This window comes from Erinaceus europaeus, chromosome 5, assembly GCF_950295315.1.
Source record: "Erinaceus europaeus chromosome 5, mEriEur2.1, whole genome shotgun sequence".
In the NCBI taxonomy this organism is placed as follows: Eukaryota; Metazoa; Chordata; class Mammalia; order Eulipotyphla; family Erinaceidae; genus Erinaceus; species Erinaceus europaeus.
Window position 1 is genome coordinate 82,521,348 of NC_080166.1, and position 21,020 is coordinate 82,542,367.

The window sequence follows — 21,020 nt, forward strand, 5'->3', positions numbered from 1 at the left end:
ACTAGTATAGCCACAGGCCCTTTGGAATATAACTAAAATATGCCTACTAGCTACCTACAAAACAGAGACACCCCCCACCCCAACTCTTCATCTGCACTATTCCAGCCTTTAGGTCCATGATTAGTCAACAACTTGTTTGGCTTTATATGTTAACTCTCTTTTCAGCCACCAGGTTCCAGATGTTAGCATGATGCCTACCAGACTTCCCTGGACAGACAACCCCACCAATGTGTCCTGGAGCTCCGATTTCCCCAGAGCCCTGCCCCACTAGGGAAAGAGAGAGGTAGGCTGGGAGTATGGAATGACCTGTCAACGCCCATGTTCAGTGGGGAAGCAATTATAGAAGCCAGACCTTCCACCTTCTGCATCGTACAATGACCCTGGATCCATACTCCCAGAGGATTAAAGAATAGGAAAAGGGAGTTGGGCAGTAGCACAGTTGGTTAAGCGCAAGCAGCACAAAGCGCAAGGACCAGTGTGAGGATCCCGGTTCGAGCCCCCGGCTCCCCACCTGCAGGGGAGTCACTTCATAGGCAGTGCAGCAGGTCTGCAGGTGTCTGTCTATCTTTCTCTCTCCCGCTCTCTGTCTTCCCCTCCTCTCTCCATTTCTCTCTGTCCTATCCAACAATGACAACATCAAATAACAACTACAACAATAAAACAAGGGCAGCATAAATAAATAAATAAATAAATAAATAAGAGAAAAAAGAATAGGAAAGCTATTAGAAGAGGGGATGGGATACGGAGTTCTGGTGGGAACTGTGTGTTGTACCCCTCTTATCCTATGGTTTTGTCAATGTTTCCTTTTTATAAATAAAATAAATTAAATAAAGTAGGTTTACTTAAAAAATAAATATTAAAAAAATCAGTAAAACAAATCAGACATCCATCATTAACATTTTGGTCCTGCCATAAGCACTAGCTGAAACTTGAGTGGGTGGTGTGAGGAGAGCTTTATTCCTTACAGGGAGTGCGTCCGTCCATCCATTCATTTAAGAAGAGCTACTGATCACCTACCAAGAGTGGGACTCTGGGAGAGGACTTTTCTCTAGCAGGAAGGGGTATGACAGCAGTAGGAAAGTGCTTGATAAAAAAGAAAAGTGGGGCAATGAGCACAAATTTCCCTCTCTGGAAGCTGTGCCTTTGGAGATGGCCACGTTCTTCGCTGAGTGACTATTAAGCCACCGCATGGTGTGATGGAGCTCCTCTCCTCCGCTGAATAGCTCTCTCTCCACAGCTAATTGCCTCACATCCGTGGTCTAGTTCTTGTCACTTCCGTCACACTGTTATCACACACGGTAATGGTGTGTGAGATATTCACCTGCCATTATATATAAATGAGCCTAAGGAAAACTCATTTCCAAGGATCATTTTTGAAAATGAGTCCCAAAGAGAGGTAAAAAGCTTATTTTCTCTCTCCAAGGACAACATCAAGTAGCTCTGAGGCTTGTGTGAGGATGTACTGGAGTGTACTGGAGCAGCGGGTAGGTTTGGGGTGGTGGCTGGGTAAAGCCCAAGGAGGAGCTGAATTGGCAAGAAGCGGCCGCTCTCATCTCTTGCTGACCTTGTGTGGCTCTGGAGTGTGAATGGCCCTTTCCTCCACTCACTGCTGCTCTGCTTGTTTTATTATGGTTAATAAGACATGACCAGAAATATCATCTTTACCATTTCCCTCTCTTGTCATCTAGTTTAATTTCCTTATTTAAAAACATAGCACCAGTGACTTGTTGAGTACTGATTTTCTTTTCTTTTAATTTATTTTATTTATTATTTATTTTTGGATGCAAACAGAGAAATTGAGAAAGAGAAAGAGAGAAAAAGAGAGAGGGAGAGAATGAGAGGCAGAGAGGGAAAGAGGGGCACCTGCAGCCCTGCTTCACCACTTGTGTAGCTTCCCTACTCCAGGTGGGGCCTAGGGGCTTGAACCAGGATCCCTGTGCATGGCAACATGTGCACTAAACCAGGTTTGCTACCACCCAGTCACTGTTAGTTATTTTTTTTCTTTCAGTTACCAACTCTTTAATTTATTATAAGATACACAATTCACACAGCTCTCAAGACCCTGGGTTTGTCATATTCCTAAGGGTCAAATGCTATCTTTGTTCCTGGTCTTTTCCCAGTTTGTCTCTGACGAATTTCATGACTAGACTGTGAATTCTGTAGCAGTTAAGAGGAGAAGCATGTTTTATGTTAACTCTCTTTCAGCCACCAGGCTCCAGATGCTAGCATGATGCCTACCAGACTTCCCTGGACAGACAACCCCACCAATATGTCCTGGAGCTCTGCTTCCCCAGAGCCCCACCCCACTAGGGAAAGAGAGAGAGAGGCTGGGAGTATCGATCGACCTGTCAACGCCCATGTTCAGTGTGGAAGCAATTACAGAAGCCAGACCTTCCACCTTCTGCATCCCACAATGACCTTGGTTCCATACTCCCAGAGGGTTAAAGAATAGGAAAGCTATCAGGGGAAGGAATGGGATATGGAGCTCTGGTGGTGGGAACTGTGTGAAGTTGTACCCCTCTTATCCTATGGTTTTGTCAATGTTTCCTTTTATAAATAAATAAACAAACAAATAAATAAGGAGAAGCGTGTTATATTCCCAGAGCTTTGACTGCTAGTTGCAGAGGCTCCAAACTGCATCTTGAATGAGCAATGGAACTTGCAGCTTTTATAACAGCCTCTGTGCTTTCAAACTGACAGATACACACAGAGAGACAGCCACACCCTTTTCCTACATAGCTTGTCTATTTGTGTGAACCAATGCCACATATTGTGAACCAATGCCAAATCAATAAAAAAGACACGGGGGGGGGGGCAGTTAGTGGTACCTGGTTGAGCACACACATTACAGTGCACAAGGATCCCAGTTCAAGCCCTCAGCCCCCATCTGTAGGGGGAAGATTCATAAGTGAAGAAACAGTGTTGTAAATCCCTCCTTCCTTCCCTATCTTCCCTTTCCCTCTCAATTTCTGATTCTATGCAAAAAAAATTTTTAATGAGGAATTTTGCTAAAGGCTGTGATAGAAGGGGGTACTGGTTCTGGTGGCATCCAGATAAACAAATATTAAAAAGACAAAAGGAAAGTGGTGGAGATGGGGTGTTTGCCTATGAAATTATGATAGAAATTCACTTTCTCCACAAGACTGATTTCCTTAGGAGATCCCGGAGGCGTGGCTATGGGATAGCAGCAGCTGCATTTCATTCTCCTGGTCACCTAGAAAAAGCAATGAAAATCACCTGAAAACTCAACAGACTACAACCAGGATTTCTTCAGAAACTCAATAAGCCACAGGTGAGTACAGATGAGTGTGTCTTGTGGACAAAAAAGGGGGCTGAGGGAGAGATTCCTGTGGCTAAAAGGCCATAATGAGGGATGGCTGGCACCAAACTGGTAGAGTGACAGCTGAAGCACAGCATTTCTGGACCTGAGTCAAAGAAACAAGTGTGAAAGAAAGAAAGAAAGAAAGAAAGAAAGAAAGAAAGAAAGAAAGAAAGAAAGAAAGAAAAGAAAGAAAGAAAGAAAGAAAGAAAGAAAGAAAGAAAGAAAGAAAGAAAGAAAGAAAGAAAGAGGGAGTTGGGTGGTAACGCAGTGGGTTAAGTGCATATGGTGCAAAGCACAAGGACTGGCGTAAGGATCCCAGTTCGAGCCCCTGCCTCCCCACCTGCAGGGAGGTCCCTTCACAGGCTGTGAAGCAGGTCTGCAGGTGTCTGTCTTTCTCTCCCTTTCTCTGTCTTCCTCTCTGCTCTCCACTTCTCTCTGTCTTATCTAACAATGATGACACAATATCAGTGATAACAACAATAATAACTACAACAATAAAAAACAAGGGCAACAAAAGGGAAAATAAATAAATATAAAAAAGAAGGAAGGAAGGAAGGAAGGAAGGAAGGAAGGAAGGAAGGAAGGAATAAAGGAAGGATGCACAAGGACCCAGGTTCAAGCTCCTGGTTCCCACCTGCAAGGGGAAAGCTTCACAAGTGGTGAAGTAAGGCTGCGGGTGCCTGTCTCTCTCCTTCTCCATCACCACCTTCCCTCTCAATTTCTGACTGTGTCTATCCAGTAAGTAAATAAATATTATTAAAAAAAATTTTTTTTAAGAAATAAAGGGGGGTCAGCGGTAGCACAATGGGTTAACCCCCCCCACCCTGGCTCTCCACCTGCAGGGGAGTCGATTCACAAGCAGTGAAGCAGGTTTACAAGTGTCTTTCTCTCCCCCTCTCTGTCTTCCCCTCCTCTCTCCATTTCTCTCTGTCCTATCCAACAACAGACATCAATAACAACAACAATAATAATAACCACAACAGTGATAAAACAACAAGTGCAACAAAAAAGGAAAAAAATAGTCTCCAGGAGCAATGGATTCATGGTGCAGGCACTGAGCCCCAGCAATAACCCTGGAGGCAAAAAAAAAAAAAAGAAAGAAAAAGAAAGAAAAGGAGGGAGGGAGGAAGGGAGGAAACCACCTAAGCCACAGTGAGTACAGATGCATGTGGCTTATGAACCAAAAGGGGTGAGGGAGCAATTCCCTGGACTAAAAGCCAACACTCAAGGATAGCTAACTAACATAGATTGGGAGATAGGCAGCTGAGCCACACTACTTCCAGGTCTGAGTTTAAACAAAATAAACAAACAACAACAACAACAAAAAAACTGTTAAATCACCTAAAAACTCATCAGTTTACAACTATGACTTTGTGAGTTTCCAATGCTGTTGCCCCACAGAGGCTGGAACAGCAGGAGGGAAACTCTATATTAACATCATCAAGGACACTGACCCAGTTTGGTAACTCAGTATAAAATCTCCCCTCCCCCACGAAGATGTATAAACAGGGAAATCTAACACCTTAGCCATAGCGCCTCCTGCTGGCACAACAAAAGAATACTAAATGCAGAAACTGAAAAATACGCAGTCAGCAAATGACAAAAAACCCAAATGATCGACAAATACAGATCTAGAAAAAAATGACAGAGATAGAGTTCAGAAAACTCATTCTGAAATCACTTCAAGAAACTAAAGCTAAGGAGAGGGTTAGATAGTGTTGTTTTCTATGGGTTATGTTGTTTTTGCCAGGCTGGCTTCACGGGCGGGTAACAGATGACCAGGGATTCATGGTTGAGCTGTAGGCAGTATCTCTTTATTCATGCAGGACGCAGCACAATCTAAGCCGAGCTAAGCTAAACTAAAGGTACTGTAAAACTCACAATGCTGTCTTTATATATACTTGCCAAGTAGGGTGGAAACAGGATGTGACATAGAGAGGGTGGAGAGAAAAGTGACTGGTGAAAATCAGTGTGTGACAAAGAGGGGGCAGAGCAGGCGAGAATCCTATCACTGAACCACAAATGCCCTGGAGGGAGGGTGGAACTTGTTAACAGTGGTTATGTAAATAGAATGAAGTGGTTATGTAAATAGAATAGTGTTAAGCAGGGGGGATTTAAACCAAATGAAACAGAAAGGGTCTCATGCATACCAACAATTCCCCCTTTCTTTTTAACTAACAGCCATTGTGGGGTGAACAGAAACCTATATCATACAGGCGTTTTCAAAAGAACTGGCATAAGACATGGAAAACAAAATAGGCGAACAGCAATAACCAGTGTGATGCCAAGGGGAATGTTTCTTGACTCAAAGGGCAAGGCCTAGCAGGCGAAAGGGCATTTCTTGCCTCTGGGAGTGCTTTATGCCTCTGGGGGCATCTCTTGCCTCAAAGGGCGTTTCCTACCTCTGTGGGCATCTCTTGCCTCTTGGGGTACTTCATGCCTCTGTGGGCATAACCTAATAAGGAGGGGGAGTTTTCTGACTCTGGGGCAGAGCCTGCAGGCCACGGGACATGGCCTAAAAAGTCCCAAGGCTCTGGCTGAAGTTAGTCTTTGAGAAACACAGCAACGTGTACCAGTAAGTCCGATGGAAGTGTCAGTTCAAAATAGATGACCACGGAAGAAAATGCCAGAGGATGAAACGCTGCATGTCTGTCTCGATGGGGAATGTCAGCCACCAGAATTCTGCTTTTCTGTAGAGAGTGAGCTTTGGAGTCTGTGAATCTGTTTCTTCAGGTCGTGCCAGGTCTCATCATTGGTTTCCGGGGGCGATGTCAGAGAACAGGGGTCCAAATGGATTTCCAGAAATTTTCATTTGAGTAGATGCTTTTTCATGTGAAGACTTTGACAGCTGAAATTCACTTACTTGTCAAACAAAACTTGTAGCAGAATAGAAGTTTACTATAATTGATAACTCCATTATAATTGGAAGTCCTTTCTAGTATGATTTTAAGGTTGTTTAAACAGTTTAAACTCAATAAAATGTGGAAAGGTAAACAGAAGAACCACAGTTAAAAGCCTCAGGCATGAGAATAATTAACATAATCATTGCACTATCTGCCCCACCCATAACTCATACAGTTTTCAGGATTAAACGTTTCAGATTCATGTCAAGACGTAAAAGAAAAATCAAAGGAGGGAAAAAACAATTTTTTGGATTGTTTCTGGATGTCTCTAGAAATCATGGCTGCATCCAGCATTTTTTTTTAAGTCAATGTCAAACAAAAATTCAGTCATTCAAATCATTCTCTTATGAAACACAACTTGAACCAGATTATCAAGATCTCACCTTGTAGGATTAAGAGTCCCCGGAGGGCGTCCTAGTCCAAAAAGGTCCTCGAAATTCCATTTAGGGTGCTTCTGACTGTTCTGGCTGGATTGCTTCAGGCACCCATTTTTAAAATGTCTTCCCATCGAAGAAAGAATCCAATCAGGAGAGTAGAACTAACCACGTGTCTCCAAACTTGGGAACTGCCAGGGTACTGGAGAATGCTCCTCAAACTAGAGTAGTCCTTCTCCATGGGAAACATTCGAGAAGAAGTCCAGAAAGTCCCAGGGGAAATCCCCATGCATATCCCAAGGTCTACGATCACAGTCATAAAGAACCAAATTGTGGCCTGGAGCAAAATGTAGTCCTTTTCCTCAGGAAACATGAGAGAGGGAATCCAGAAAGTCCAAGGAGAAATCTCAGTGCATTTCCCAAGCTCTATGATCCCAGTCATAAGAAACCAAAGTTCCCGGTGAGGGAACCGAAGTGTGGCCCAGAGTAAAATGTTCCAGAGACAGAGAAACTGTCTCATAATGAAACAGTAGAGGCTTTGGCAAACCTCTTTGTAAGTAGAAGAGAAGACCATAGTGCATAGGTAGGCAAAGTCTTCACTTATCTGGGAGTTGCGCAGGTCTGGTCCCACGTTGTGGCGCCATATGTTGTTTTCGCTGGGCTATGTTGTTTTCGCCGGGCAGGTTGTTTTTGCCGGGCTGGCTTCACGGGCGGGTAACAGACGACCAGGGATTCATGGTTGAGCTGTAGGCAGTATCTCTTTATTCATGCAGGACACAGCACAATCTAAGCCGAGCTAAGCTAAACTAAAGGTACTGCAAAACTCACAATGCTGTCTTTATATATACTTGCCAAGTAGGGTGGAAACAGGTTGTGACATAGAGAGGGTGGAGAGAAAAGTGACTGGTGAAAATCAGAGTGTGACAAAGAGGGGGCAGAGCAGGCGAGAATCCTATCACTGAACCACAAATGCCCTGGAGGGAGGGTGGAACTTGTTAACAGTGGTTATGTAAATAGAATGAAGTGGTTATGTAAATAGAATAGTGTTAAGCAGGGGGGATTTAAACCAAATGAAACAGAAAGGGTCTCATGCATACCAACAAGACAGCATCATGGTTATGCAAAGAGACTCTCATGTCTGAGACTCCAAAGTCCCAAATTCAATTCCCCCACCACCATAAGGCCAGAGCTGAGCAGTGCTCTAGGAAAAAAAAAAAAAAAGAAGAGGGAAACTAAATTTAAGATTCAAGAACTCAGTAATCACTTTACAAAAGAATTAGAAAGTACAGGGAGGGAAATCTCTGAACAGAGAACTGGGCCTAAAAGACACTCTGGAAACAGTTCAGGTTGAGGTAAGAGGCCTCAGAAGTAGACTTTACCAGGTGGAGGAGAGAACACTTACATTAGAAGACACAACCACCACACTCTGTGAATTTAAAACTCTTGGGGAGGAAAGGTTTAAAGAAAAATGAAGCACTTCTCAATGAAATAGCAGACTCCATCAGAAAGACAAACATCAGAGTTATTGGGATCCCTGAGGGAGAGGAGGAGAGAGGAGGAGAGAACATATTCAAAGAAATTTTAGCAGAAAATGTTCCATACCTGAGCAAGTTCAAGATATATAAAACCTCATACCAACTGATACTGCATCTGCTGATCTCAACCAGTACCACCTGTTTCACTTCAGTCTGAGTCCAAAGACATCGGGCGTGGAACGTCAACCCTCCAGCTTAATTACTTTGGTGAGACCTTTCCTAGCTCATAGGACTCCTTATTTCCATTTCAGTTGGTGTACTTCTTAACAAAACCTCAAAACCTAGATATAGACCAGGGTCCATGAGATAGATCATAAGTACACATGTATCCATAAGTTAGGGGGGAAAATATATATATATAGATATACCTTAAAGCAAAAGTGCACAATAGTTTGTAGTGAGTCAATAAATGAAGCAGACAAGTAGAAAGACTTAAAAACTCACCATAAAGTATCTAATCAAATAGTCTCTACTTAGACCTAGATACCCTCCTCACCTACATCCTATTATACATCCCTCTATCACTCCAAAGCTAACCTTGTCAGACAAAGTAATGACTACAAAAGCTGAATAAGGGCAAGAGACTGGCATACTTTAATGATGACTCTTTAGTCACTACCAGGCCACCCCAAAATCTGGGGCCCTAGTCAGGGAGCCCTGGGGTTTCCACACAGACATGATGGGCCTAGACCTCTAACAGATCCCTCTTACCATCACTGGTCATCTCCATCAGGAATAACAAAGTGGACCCCTTTGTGGGCCCCTATAGCACCTTGCCCTCAATGAGGATGAACAATGGTAGGGAATGTTCTATTCTCCAAAGGGAGGTTGGGTCACATCCTCTGGCATTCCAGGAAGATGGGTTCTGAAATTAGTGCAGCCTGGAATGTTCCTAGCTGTGACCACAGAATGTGAACTCAGACCTACAGGGATGCAGAGGTTACATAGACTCCTGTGCTGAATATGGGTCCCAAATCAAATTAGTGGGGTTTACAATTAATATTTATATACTTTTCCCATATTTGGGAGATACTCTCTTCCCTGATCCAGCTTTCTAGTCCTTTTTCCAACTATGACACCATCTCCCCAGACAATAACTGGGGTCCATCTGCATATCAGATGTCAGGCTCAGGCAAAAACTAGTAAAGTCATGGGCCCCTTGGAATATACCTAAAATAGACTTACTAGCATTTTCCAAAACGGAGACACCAGATCTCCATCTACAGTATTCTTGCCTTTAGGTTCATGATTAGGTAACAATTTTGCTGCTTTATATCTTAACTCTTTTTCAGCCACCAGGTTCCAGATGCTACCATGATGCCAACCAGACTTCCCTGGACAGACAACCCCACCAATGTGTCCTGGAGTCCTGCCTTCCCAGAGCTCTGCCCCACTAGGGAAAGAGAGAGACAGGCTGGGAGTATGGATCAATCTGCCAATGTCCATGTTCAGTGGGGAAGCAATTACAGAAGCTAGAACTTCCACCTTCTGTACCCCATAATGATCCTGGTTCCATGCTCCCAGAGGGGTAAAGAATAGAAAAGGTATCAGGGGAGGGGATGGGATACAGAGTTCTAGTGGTGAAAACTATGTGAAGTTGTACCCCTCTTATGCTATAGTCTTGTCAATATTTCCATTTTATAAATAAAAATTAAAAAAAGAAAGAAACCCAAGAAGGTGAATGAACATCTAGATTTTTAAATCCAAAATGAACATCATTGTGAAATTGTGCAAAATCAGGAACAAGGAAAAAATATTGCAGCCTTCCAGGGAAAAGAAGAAAGTCATGGAACTTTGGTGATTGGTGTGGTATGGACCTATACATTGTAATCTCGTAACAAACTATTAATAACAAATAAAAAATATTAAAAAATACAACAAGCAATTACAGAGATCCTTTTCTGGGGACAGAGGGGAAAGTAAAGATGACTGAAGCAATGTGTATGGCCTGCAGAGTCTGGTGGGATCCTGCAGGGAGAGCCTAGAAGTGAGCCTAAGCTCTCAAGACCCTTAGCCTCCAAATCCTATCTAGTCATTCATCTGGCACTTTGCCTAAAGATTCAGCTCATTGATTCTGGAACCACATTGCCTGAGTTCAAGCCCTGGCTTAACCAAGTACTACCTCTGTCACTTTGGGCAGTTTTTGTGTACCTCACTTTCCTCATTTGTAAACTTTAAATAAGACCATGTCGTGGCACACCGACTGAGTGCACATGTTACAGTGTCTAAGGACCCAGGTTCAAGCTTCTGGTCCCCATTTATAGATGGTAAGCTTCACAAGCAGTGAAGCACTGTTATAGGTATCTTTCTGTTTCTCTCCCTCTCCGTCTCCTCCTCCCCTCTCAATTTCTGTCTCTATCCAAAATAAATAAATAAATAAAATGTAAAATAGGAATTTTAAAAAGGGACCACTTTCAAAGACTATGTGGCAATTAAATAAGTTCACATATGTAGAAGACTTTGAACATACCAGGTCCAGAATAGACATCCAACTCACATTAGCTATTATCTGATTTACTATTGCCACTTGGTGACGTAGTATATTTTGCATGACTATCTCAAGCTACCAGTACTGCAATAAGCCACTTTTATCATTGCATATTTGAAATAGAAGCACCACAGTTGCTCTTTTGAATGACATGTAAACTTTAAAATGATCTGGTTATGCAAAGCTTCCTGCAGTCTTACCTGTGAAGGTAACCATGATTCACAAATTGGCTAAACTCCTTCACCCTAACAATTTGCCTACTTAAGAACATATAGATGTATTTTCAATGTAAGTGTAGCATAACGCACACAAGTTCGTGAATAGTCTGTTCATCGCACACAATGCATTGAAGCCCTTTATCTGCATAGATATCTAAAGAGCTACAGCGCGTATTACATAAGCATTACCTTACTTGGGGACATTTAGACCACTTACTAGATATTTGACATTTATAAAGATTTGGGTAGTTATGTCCAAGCTAAAGCTCAGGTTTCTTAGAGAAAATGTCATTGAATTCTCAAAGAACTCTTCCAACAGCAACTTCTAAGTAAATATTTGTATATTTATTTACCATTTTAGAAGAACTGAAAAGTGGTTTAAAAATTACATTCTTTTGCTGCTGTTTATATTACCGGTGCTAGTTTATTGATACCAGAGATCAACTCCTTTAGAGTGGAGAATCCCAATCTCTGCCTCACCTTGGATGGAAAGTGTTGGTGGGATGAGTCAGGAAGAGAGGGATGAATACTGACTAGATGGCCTCATGTACAGATGTAACTCGGGACAGAAAGGGAGAACACAATGGTAGGGGTATAGCATAATGGTTATGCAAACAGACTTTCATGCCTGAGGCTCTCAAGTCCCAGGTTCAATCCCCCACACTGCCATAAGCCAGAGCTGAGTGGTGCCCTGGTAAAAAAAAAAAAAAAGAAAGAAAGAAAGAGAGAACACAGGGTAAATCTTGGAGTGAACGTGTTGTGCTGCACCAAAGCAAGGGACTCTGGGGAAAGACTGCAAGAAGGAAGCCTGGGGTGAGGTGGGTATTGGGGTCCTAGGTTAGAGGTGAAAGTATTTTGTAGACACCTGTTATCCCGAGCTGGGAAATTACACCCATGGGTAGACAGCTGTGCTGTAAACCACTAAGTCCTCAATAAAAAAGGGGAGGGAGGCTTTAACAGCAGAAAGTTCTATTGCCACAGCTTTCCTGGAAAAGATTTTGGCTAGCAATAATTTAACTTCTTTGTTTAGATAGAAACAGAGAGGCAGAGAGACAGTAAGAGTTCACAGCACCAGAGCTTCCTTCAGTGTTGTGGGAGCTTGGCTCAAACCTGGGTCACACATAGCTATCCAAGTGAGTTGCTTTGCTGACTCTAGCATGGTTTTAACTCATTTTTTTAGATTTTACTAGGAGGGGTATTGAATGACAGCACATTCGTCTCCACATGTGTAAGGCTTCCCAGTTCTGCGTAACAGGTGTCTGCTACATACTCTTACCCCCTTCACCATCGAGAATCCCAAACCCCCTCTCCCTGAAAACTCCCTATTCCATTCCCTCCCCAGAACCCTTACTTTGGTGGACTTCACCACCCCCAGTCCAAGTTTCATCCCTTCCTAACTCTGTCTACCAAGTTCATCCCTTTCTTTCTGACCTGTCCCACACAGCACTTTTCCTTCTGCTTCCAGGAAGGGTAAGGCAAAGATTGAGAGCTCAGAGTTTCTGTTCTGATGCCTCAGTGTTTGATGATTGGCCTTATTCTCAAACATTGTTCATGCCACTCTATCCTTTCTTTTTTAAAAAAAATGTTTTAAAATTATTTATTTATTTATTCCCTTTTGTTGCCCTGTTATTTTATTGTTATAGTTTTTCTTCTTGTTGTCATTGTTGGATAAGACAGAGAGAAATGGAGAGAGGAGGGGGAGACAGAGGGGGAGAGACAGACACCTGCAGTCCTGCTTCACCACTTGTGAAGCGACTCCCCTGCAGGTGGGGAGCCAGGGGCTGGAATGGGGAGCCTTATGCCGGTCTTTGCGCTACTCTGTCCATTCTGCCCTTGCTTTTCCTATATGCTTACTCCACAAGCTGCTGTTATTTGAGTTCCCATTTCTATTCTATCACAGATAGCCTCACTTGGAGTTAGAGTTCCTTTTCAGGGTTGTTTTGGAGACAACATAAAGGAATGCATGTAAACTGCCTGCACTACATGGGTGTCTACAGATGCCGCCCCTGCACTGTGAGGGTGTCTACAGATGCCGCCTCCAGTGGCTATGACGGGTAAATGACAGGGAGAGAGAATGGACACTGCCATCTCTGATGACTCAGTCACTGACCTGCAGGGCATTAGGATGTTGTTCTTTAATGACTGGGTATTGTTCTACAGAGGAATCACAGAACAAAATTAAAAGCCTAGAGTAACTGCTCATCATAACCCTCTGCCAGCAACTAGAAATGATCTACAAGCTGTCTGCTAATTAATAATAAAGCCTAAAAAAATGGTGTTTATCAAATTCGCTTCCTCTGTCTAATGACCTGTAGGAGGAATGGCACTTGGAATTAGCATTCTATTCCTCCATTCAGCTCACCCACAATGGAGAGAGATGAGTGAGGAAAAATACCTATGAGCACAGATAGTTGGAGTTGGGATGGGCAAGAGCAGGAAGCAGGGTGATTTGAGAGCAAGACTCCTTTTCTGTTCTGTATATCCTAATCCTCTATTCAGAGAAATTTCTCAGTGATTTGGCAAGACTGTTATTTGGATTCAGATAGTTTTTATTGTAGGGACGACTCTGTGCATTCCAGGATGTTTTAGCTGTATTCCCTGGTGCTAGTAACACCTCCTCCAACCAAGTCTTGACACCCAAAACATCTCCACGCATCACTAAATGTTCCCTGAAGAGGGTGTGGGGGAACACTGCAAGATGAAAATTACAACAAGCCTTCCCCAAAATGGAGACCCCCACATCTCATCTGCTCTAGTCTTACCTTTAAGTTCCTGATTATCAAACAATTTGTTATTCTTAATGCTTCTACAGAAACCAGGTTGCAGATGCTACCACGACGCCAACCTGACTTCCCTGGGCAGACAACCTCACCAATATGTCCTGGAGCCCCACCTCTCCAGACCCCTGCCCTACTAGGGAAAAAGAGACAAGCTGGGGGTATGGATCGACCTGCCAACACTCATGTCCAGCAGAGAAGCAATTACAGAAGCCAGACCTCCCACCTTCTATACCCCATAAAACTCCTGGGTCCATACTCACAGAGGGATAAAGAATAGGGAAGTTTCCAATGGAGAGGATGTGATACAGAACTCTGGTGGTGGGAATTGTGTGGAAGTCTACCCCTCTTATCCTATGATCTTGTTGATCATTATTAAATCAATAAAAAAAAATGTATGTTTGAGGTAGCAATCTTAGTCATCATGTGAGCAGGCTGGAAAGATACTCTCCTGCACTTTACAGATGGGAGAGATGTAATCCTATGACATTAAATGCTCTGAATTCAAAATTTAAATTCTGCATCACTGTTATGGTATTTTAGGCCAAAACAGAAGAACACAGTCTATTGAGTGCTTTCTTTAAAATATTTTGGTAAAATGAACAGTATGACTTTTGTTCCTTATCTGAGGGATAATCAACCAAATAACCACACAGAGGATGCCTAGAGAAAAGTGAAATGCAGTCATGCAAGCCAGAGTTGATTTCAGGTTTAATTCATTAGCTGTAGGAAGAATGGTTTGAAGGAAAAAGTATCTGCTCCTGTAGGCACAGAGAAACAGGGCAGCATATGACCAAGTGACTCTAATAGCTCTGAGGTCTGCCCACTAAATTGTTATGGGGAGACAAAGGGAAAGTAAAATGGACAAAGGCCGTAGTACCAACCTAAGGAACACTATAAAACCAAAGTCTTAAAAAAAAAAAAAACTACAGGGAGTAGGGCGTTAACGTAGTGGGTTAAGCGCATGTGGCGCCAAGTACAAGGACCAGCAGAAGGATCCCGGTTCAAGCCCTAAGGCATTCAAAGTCGAGCGGTTTCTAGATTCCAGGAAGAGCTGGAATCCTAAAGAGATGGGAGATACTGGGAGGAAATTCACCGAGGTCAGCTGAGTTCTACAAGTGGCACAAACAGAAGCTATTAATTTTCACTTGTCATTTCACTGGCAGTATAGATGTCAATACACAAATACACACACACACACACACACACACACACACACACACACATCCTGTTTCTAGCTTCTGAGGATTTTTACAACCTCAGAACTCAGATCTGTAGACAGTGGAAGCCAAACAACGTTTCACATGTGTAGTAGAATTTGGGGTTAATGAGCTCGAGGCTAGGCTATGCAACCAATTGTGCACTGACCACCACTCAATGCCAGCTTAGATCCAGTTGAGCATTATGAATGAGACGCTTCATTCACTGAAAGAACTACAGACCCACAAAAAGCAAAACTTGCTCAAAAGTGGTCAGTTACCAAACTACATCTCCCCTGTCCCTTCAGCTTCTTACCTCCTAAAGACAAATCTTTTTTTTTTTCCAAGTTACAAAAAAATAGTTTATGGACAAAGTCATCTTTCACAGTAATACATAGAAGAATAAAAATAGCAACCAAAAGATAAAAAATAAGATAGTATATAAGAACTAATACATCCATTAGCTATAACATTAGATTAAAAAAAAGTAATGCTTCTGGGGGCCAGGTGGTGGTGTATCTGGTTAGCACACAGATTAAAGTGTGCAAGGATGCAGGTTCAAGCTCTTGGTTCCCACCTACAGGGTGAAAGCTTCATGAGTGAAGTAATGCTGCAGGTGTGTCTCTCTTTATCTCCCCCCTCTATTTCTGTCTCTATCCAATAATAAATAAAATATTTTAAAAAGTAATGTTTCCAAAGCAAGCAAGCAAACAAACAAAACAAAAAAAAATGTGGGGAACTTGACATACAAATAAATAATAGCAATTGGATCATTTGGGGCAATCATTAGTTAATAGCATTTCTAGAAAAAGTGTTTTTCAAAATTTTAGCCTCCTTAGACTCATCTGGAGAGATTGTTAAAACATTAACTGCTGGGCCCTATCAGAGTTTCTGATTCAACAGTATTGGGGTAGACACCCAAATTTGTATTCCTAATGAGTTCCCATATGAAGTCCAGTAGTACTGTGAGAATCACTCCCACAGGACACTGAACAAAACTTTTAATAATCATTTTCTGAGTGGTGAGCATACACATTATCTTTTTACTTATAAAATGTATGTTTTTCACTTGGACTAGAGTTGGTGTACTGCACCAAAGCAAAAGACTCGAGTGTGAGGGGAGAGTTCTGGTCTTGGAATATGATGGCAGAGGAGGACCTAGTGGGGGGTTGCATTGCCAAGTGGAAAACTGGAAAATGTTATGTATGTACAAACAAAATGTTATGTATGTACAAACCACTGCACTTTACTGTCAACTGTAAACCATCAATCCCCCAATAAAGAAATTTAAAAAGTATGTTTTTTGGCCACTTGGGAAGACAAATCTTTTTTAAAAATTATCTTTGTTTACTTATTGGATACAGACAGCCAGAAAAGGAGAAGGAAGGGATGATAGAGAGGGAGACAGAAAGAGAAAGAGGGACACCTACAGCCCTGCTTCACCACTTATGAAGTTTTCCCCGTTAGGGACTGAGAGCTCAAACCTGGGTCCTTGTGCACCGTAACGTGTGTTTAACCAGGTGTGCCACCACCAGGTCCCCTAAAGACAAAACCTAAATGGCCAGGAGTAATAAGATAATAGGAGGATATAGGATAATAACACAGGCCTATCATAAATTCTTGACAGGTTCCATGTGCAGAAAAAAACACTGTGATTTAAGACATAACAAGAGGTTTTTCTATCAAGGAGCGCCACCTTTATTAGCTGCCATCATAAATCCAAGTTTTGAAAGCCTTGTGAGCTGCGGAAGTATTACTCTGTGGTGCACTAGACTTAGATGCCTGAGGCTCCGGGGACCCTAGGTTCAATCCCAGACACCATCCTCTGTCAGAGGAGGCAGTGCTCTGGTATTTCTCTCTCTCTCCAAAATAATAAATTAATACATAATAAAAAAATTTAAACAAGTCTTTAAAATAACAGATAAAGCCAAGAAGACAGCACCATCAATAGCACAACAGACTTTCATGCATGAGGTCTCAGAAGACCCAAGTTCAATCCTCAGGACCACCATATGTCAGAGCTTAGCATTACACTGGTCAACCTCTCTTTCTCAATGTAGCTCATCCTGAAAAAAATAAATACAACATTTTTTTAAGGAAAAGGTTTGCTCTCCAAATACTACTTATTTGTAACAAGAATGTTTCCTGCAATTCTACCACCCTATCTGTGACCCATAACCACAATATAACCCGTGATATTAAAACTGGCAATTTATCAGGTGAACTATCAAATGACAGAACCCCCAAAGCTATGGAGACAAGGACTGGAGAGTTAATTGAAGAAAGGAAAGAAGTCTGGGAAGGGCATAATGGTTATGCAAAGTGACTCTCATTCCTGAGACTCCAAAGTCCCAGGTTCAATCCCCCACACCACTATAAGCCAGAGCTGAGCAGTGCTCTGTTTGAAAAAAAAAAAAAAAAAAAAAGAAGGAAGGAAGGAAGGAAGGAAGGAAGGAAGGAAGGAAGGAAGGAAGGAAGGAAGGAAAGAATCCATAGACACAAAAGAAGTCAGCCTACTGGGACTGGAGCTGTTGAGGCCCCATAACCAGAACCCCAAGGAGCCAAGGGCAGCAGCTGAATAATAAAACATTGTGTATAAGGCCTAGGCCTTAGAGTTCAGTTTGAAAGCTGTATGTAATGCACATGTAATATAACATATGTAATAAACACATAAGCCCCAGGAGTTATTTATGCCTCAATTCTCATTTCTATGTGTAGACTGACACCTGCCTTCAAAGTAATCGTGTTCACTGAGAGATGGCTACTACCATGCACAAGGACCAGGGTTCAAGCCTCCTTCCCCACAGCTTCAGGGTAGGGGAAGCTTGATGAGCACTGCAGCAGTGCTACAGGTGTCTTTCTTTCTCTCTCCCTCTCTTCCTCCCCCAACCTTCTCAGTTTCTGTCTGGTGAGGAAGTAAGAAAGGGAGGAAGGACTGAAGGGACAGGAAGATGGGGGAGAAGGAAGGAAGGAAGGAAGGAAGGAAGGAAGGAAGGAAGGAAGGAAGGAAGGAAAGAAGATAGAGAAGAAGATGGGCAAACAGAATCAGTGGACTCAGCATGTGGGCATCAAGCCCAGCAGTAACCCTGGTGGAAATATAAACAAACAAATAAATAAATAGATGTCATTGAGAAAGTTGTAACTTAGTAGGTGTCTGGTGCAAATTGGTTTCCTTTCATTACTCATGCTAATATTACCCAAGTTAGCCCTGTGCTGGATCCTCGAGTAAGTACCCTTAACCCTGAGATGATCTAGGGCCAAGCCACTCATAAGTAAATGATTCAAAGAAAAATGGGCAGAGCATGTTTGAATGTTTAGGGATTCAATAGAATGTGGGGACATTCATCCATAGTTTATGTAAAACAGCCAACATGCTAGAGAAAGTCCCAAGTCCATCACTACAGTTTTGGAATGCTGAAATCTTAGACCTAAATGCCTCACTCTGCTCAGAACAGATTAAATTTTTTAAAAAATAGTAAAATCAATAATAATAATAATAATAAAAGCCCAATGAAGAGAACTTCCCAGGGAGATTCTAGTCATAAAGATAGCCACTAGGGGGCGACTGTCTCCCTTCTCAGCAGAGAGCCAAAGTCCCCTAGTTGACTCACCAAACCAGAACATTCCCTGAACAACACAAACTTCCATCACCAATGAGTTGAGCTCTATAGGCAGCAACTGCCACTAATGTACTAGGAAACGAATCCCAAAGTGACAGGTTATTTTTTCCAAAGTCATTCGGAAAGTCTAAAACAGACATGATAAATAAAAAAAAAATTTAAACCTTTTTATTATCTTTATTACTTATTGGATAGAGGCAGCCAGAAATCAAGATGGGAGGGGGTGGGTAGAGAGAGATAGAGAGTCACCTGCAACACTGCTTCACCACTCACAAAGCTTTCCTTTTGCAGGTGGAGACTAGGGGCTCGAACCCGGGTCCTTACATACTGTAACATGTGTGCTCAACCAGTTGTGCCACCACACAGCCCCCAATTTAAAAAAAAAAAAAACTGTAAAGAGCCTTCTTATAACCCACTAATACTGTCAATTATCCAGCAATATGTTTTCATAGTCATAATATTTTATTTTTCATGGTAAAAAGTGGCAGTTAATGGTTAGTCGGTTTTGTTTGTTTAATATTTATTTATTCTCTTTTGTTGCCCCTGTTGTTTTATTGTTGTAGTTACTGATGTTGTTGTTAGATAGGACAGAGAGAAATGGAGAGAGGAAGGGGAGACAGAGGGGGGAGAGAAAGATAGACACCTGCAGACCTGCTTCACCGCCTGTGAAGTGATTGCCCTGCAGGTGGGGAGCCGGGGCCACCAACCCAAATCCTTCTGTTGGTCCTTGTGCTTTGCGCCACATGCACTTAACCCACTGTGCTACCACCCAACTCCTGTTAGTAGTTTTAATAATGATGTACTAGTGGCATTACTCATCAAAGCGATAATATCTTTGTGTACTTTTCTTTCTTTTTTTTTTTTTAAAGTTTCCCAATAATCCGGTGAGAAATTATACTAATCCAGGTTTCTGTTGAGAATGCTAAGGTAGAGAGAGGTTAAATGACTTAAAAAGCAGTGTGGATGCTTTTGAAGGCAAGATAATGTTCTTTAAAACAGGGCATAGTGCTTGCATTTACAAAGACAGTACTTATTAGACGGCATAACGAATACTCCTTAATTATCAGCAAAGATAGAACATGTTGTTTTTCTCATATTGAAAAGATGGAAGATGCCAACAAATCATTAATATTTTACATAAACTTATCTCCAAACTACTGAATTCAAAACAGATTGCCAAAGTCACTGGAGCTTGATGCTTTGGTAGACTTGACCAAACTTTCAAAAAAAAAAAAAAAAGCCTACAACTATAAAGTATAAGCTATCATATTCACTCTTTAAATTACATTAAATGCATATTCAAATAATGTAACTGGGTCAAGTCATTGATTGTATGACTAACAGATTGATTCTTGATTAATTACTTTGCCTTTCTTAAGACAAGTCTTCAGGGGCTGGGTAGTGGCACACCTGGTTGAATGCACATATTACTATGTGCAAGGACCCAGGTTCAAGCCTCCAGTCCCCACCTGCAAAGGTGAAACTTTACAAGTGATGAAACATGGCTTCTGGTGTCTCTCTGTCTCTCCCCCCTCTCAATTTCTGTCAGTCTCTACCCAATAAATTAATAAAGATAATAATAAATTTTTTTTTTTAGAAAAAGCAGTGTAGAATAGTAGCACCGATTACAGAGTTTAAGTCTCAACTTCCTCACTGAATACTCACTCAATATCCATGTGAGAGGTGAAGTAATTCACCTCTCCCATTCTTTTCCTCATGTATAAAGTAATAATAGCACCTACTGCTTGGGCTGTTGTGAGAATTAAATGAGCGAATGCAGGTGAAGTGCATACCAGAGCTTGGCACGCGATTAACACTTAATGCGTATGAGTCATTCTGTGACCCAGTTCCATGCTTATTAATTTCTACAACAATTACTGAACTGCCATTGTGCCAGGCTCCATCTTGGGCAGTTGGGGAAAAAACAGTGATTATACAGTTTATTAGGAAAGACAGACAGTTGTGATCCTAGTAAGATGTGATGAGCTTTCTTTTTTCCTGTGATGGAGTCATGGCTGTATAATTCTACTACTCCCAGAAGACTCTTTAAAAAAAAAAAATGTTTTCCTAGATAGAGGGTAAGAAACAGAGAGGAAGACAGATAAGGAAAGACACCACAGCACTGCTCCACCATTTATGAAGTCTCCCCCATGGCATGGTGCTCTCCTGTGGTGACTGGGGGTTCAAACCCAGGTCCTCACACATGTTAAAGTGTGTGCTCTGGCAGAAAAGCCATCCGCTGGCCCTCAAATGTGGTAAGTCTTATAGTCAAGGAAGTAGGTGCCCCCTAACACTTGGGGAGAAAGGTGAGGGACAGGTAAGTGAGGGGTCATCCCAGAGCCCAGAGCAGAGACACATGTAGCACAGCAACTCTGAAGCTATCTTCAAGATTTTTGGGTAAAGAAGGCTAAGAATTTTAATTCCTTGTCCTAACTCTCAGTTGTTCTAGGGAAATCGTTTAATCTCTGGGTTTTCATTTCCAGACCTATAAAATGGGTGGGGTAGATAGCATAATGGTTATTTAAAGAGACTCTCATTCCTGAGGCTCCAAAATCCCAGGCTCAATCCCCCACATCACCATAAA